Source organism: Mandrillus leucophaeus, unplaced genomic scaffold (assembly GCF_000951045.1).
Source record: "Mandrillus leucophaeus isolate KB7577 unplaced genomic scaffold, Mleu.le_1.0 Scaffold248, whole genome shotgun sequence".
In the NCBI taxonomy this organism is placed as follows: domain Eukaryota; kingdom Metazoa; phylum Chordata; class Mammalia; order Primates; family Cercopithecidae; genus Mandrillus; species Mandrillus leucophaeus.
This window is the reverse complement of record NW_012102565.1, coordinates 1,773,187-1,776,360: the sequence shown is the minus strand read 5'-3', so window position 1 is coordinate 1,776,360 and position 3,174 is coordinate 1,773,187.

Genomic DNA, 3,174 nt, shown 5'->3' with positions numbered 1-3,174 from the left:
CCACAATGAAGTTAGTTGGGAGTCTGATAGGGATTGGGTTGGATCTTTAGATCTTGGGGATTGTTACCATGTTAATGTTAAGTCTTCTGACCCATGAACATGGGATACTTTCATATTTATTTAGATATTCCTTAATTCTTTCAATGTTGTTTTGGAGTTTCCAGAGTATTAGTTTTGAACTACTTTTGTTAAATTTATTCCTGAGTATGTTATTCTTTTTAATGCCAGTTTGAATCAAATTGTTTATTTTTTTAGTTTTAGAAACGGCCTTGCTGTGTTGGCCAGGGTGGCCTCAAACCCCTGGGCTCAGGCAATCTTTCTGCCTCAGCCACCCAAGTAGCTGGGACTATGGGTGTGCACCATCATGCCTGGCTCCTGGAATTTTCATAATCTCAATGTTGGATTTTCATTGCAAGTTTACAGAAAAACAATTGATTTTTATATATGGATTTTGCATCCTGCAACCTTGCTGAACTATTATAATGTGTCTGTGGGTCTATTTTCTTTTTCTTTTTTTGAGATGGAGTCTTGCTCTGTTGCCCAGGCTGGAGTGTAGTAGCATGATGTCGGCTCACTGCAACCTCCACCTCCTGGGTTCAAGCAGTTCTCCCTACCTCAGCCTCCTGAGTGGATGGGATTACAGGCACCTGCCACCACGCTTGGCTAGTTTTTGTATTTTTCAGTAGAGACAGGGTTTCACCATGTTGGCCAGGCTGGTTTTGAACTCCTGACCTCAGGTGATCCACCCACCTCGGCTTCCCAAAATGCTGGGATTACAGGCATGTGGGTCTATTTTCATGTATTCTTTTTTAGTTCATTGAACTTTCTGGATGTGTAGATTATTGTTCTTCAGTAAATTTGAGAAGTTTTCAGTCATTACTATTTCATATATTTTTCTTTCTCCTTTTTCTTTTCTCTCCCTTTGGTTTTCCCATTATGTGTATGTGGGTGTGCTTAACAGTGTTCACATTCTCTGGAGTTTCTGTTCATTTTTCCTTTTTTTCTGTTATTCAGTTTGTATAATCTCTATCAATCTCTAATCTCTATCAAGTTCACTAATTCTTTCTTCGCCCACTGAAATCTACTGTTCAACCCTCTTGTGAATTTTTTCTTTCAGATATTTTACTTTTCAACTCCATAATTTGCATTTTTAAAAAATTTATATCCAGCCTGGGCAACATGGTGAGACCTCGTCTCTACAAAAAAAATTTAAAGATTAGCTGGGTGTGGTGGCCCATACCTCAACTACTCAGGAGGCTGTAGTGGGAAGATCACCTGAGCCCCAGAGGTGGAGGCTGCAATGAGCCATGATCACGCCACCGCACTCCGGGGCAACAGAGTGAGAGCCTGTCTCAAAAAAAATTTTTTTAATTAAAAAAATAATTTATATCTCTTTGCTAATATTCTCTATTTGATGGAATATCATCATATATCTTCCATTACTTCTTTAATCATGCTTTCCCTTATTCTATGAACATATTTGTAGTGGTTATTCTGAAATATTTTTCTGTTAAAATCTGTTGCTTACACAGGCAGGTTCTGTTCCTGCATTTTTTTTTTTTTTCCTGCATACTTTCATTTCTTTGCTAATTTTTTGTTGGAAAGTGGACATTTTAATAACATTAAATAATTGAACAGCACCCAATAGCAACTCTGGGTACAGGTCCAAACCCCCTCCCTTCTGGAGCTTGTATTGCTGTTTGCTTGTTTATTTGCTTAGTGACTAGCTGGATTATTTTGGTGAAGCCTTTACGTCTCCCCTACAATGTTCTGCCTCTGATGGTCCTCTTCAGGGAGGTGCAGCTATGTGTATGCCCACAGTCACCCTGGAATGACAGTGGTTCTGGTAAGGCTCTCCTACTCTCTTTTCCTAATCATGCCCAGCTGTTAAACTCCACTAATTGCCACTCCTAAACTTCACTGTTTGCTCTATTGTTTTCGATAATACTCTGGGCACAAATTCCTCTGCAAACTAATCCAAATTGTGGCCTCTTAGATAGAACAGTTTCAGAGGCCAGTGTTTTATATATTCTTTAATCCCAGTAGGGCTCCACCCAGCTGTCTTATTACCCCATTTTCTCCTGCAAACTAGCCAACCTCCAACCTAGGCTGTATCTTCATTAGATCCGTGAATCTCCTTCCAGTTGCTTTTCACCATAATGTCTACTGCTGTTGAGAATACCCTTGGGTTTAAACTTCCTTGTATTCCCTTGCAAGTAAGGTCAGTTCCTATGGGAAGCGATCATGGGCTGTTTTACAACCTGCCTTTCCCCTCCAGGCAAAATCTCTTAGCTCAGTGGCAAACTTCTGAGTCACACTCCCACTCTAGGAGCTGAGCAGTCAGTGGAAGGGAGGCAGCAGCCACTCCTGGCATGGAACTGTCACCTCATAAGCCATGAGAAGGGCTATCAGGACCCCGGTATTCTCAGCATGTCACACCCAAAGTATAGTCCACTTTCCACAAGTAGGGGCTAAGTGGAAGAAGGGAGCCCCACCTCGACCAGACTCACTCAGGACTTACTTCCACAACAGGCAGCTGGGAGAGGGATGAGATACACTGAAGCATTCCCTCTTCCCAGGAAAAAAGCCCTCTGGCTGGGAGATGGAAGAAGAGAATCCTGTGTTCTTGGCAACACCAATCTGGTGTGGAGTCCACCTCCCTTTGCTGGACTGAGTTGTCTTGATTCAATACCACAGACTTGCCTTTCTTACTAAATTCTCATAGATTTTCTTGAATAGATGTTTCTTTTTTTTTTTTTAACGGAGTCTCACTCCATCACCCAGGCTGGAGTGCAGTGGCAGGATCTCGGCTCACTGCACCCAACCTCCGCCTCCGGGGTTCAAGCAATTCTCCTGCCTCAGCCTCCCTAGTAGGTAGGATTACAGGCATGCACCATCATACCCAACTAATTTTTCTATTTTTTTTTTTTAGTAGATACGGGGTTTCACCATGTTGGCCAGGCTGGTCTTGAACTCCTGATCTCAAGTGATCCATCCACCTTGGTCTCCCAAAATGCTGGGATTACAGGCATTAGCCACCACACCCGGCCTTGAATAGATGTTTCTTCATTTGCTGTTTGCCCTTCAGACCATTTCCAGAAGCTTTAATTTGTTCTCTCTTTCATTTTTATTTTATTGGGCGCTTTCTTTTTCTTTTTTCTTTTTTTTTTTTTT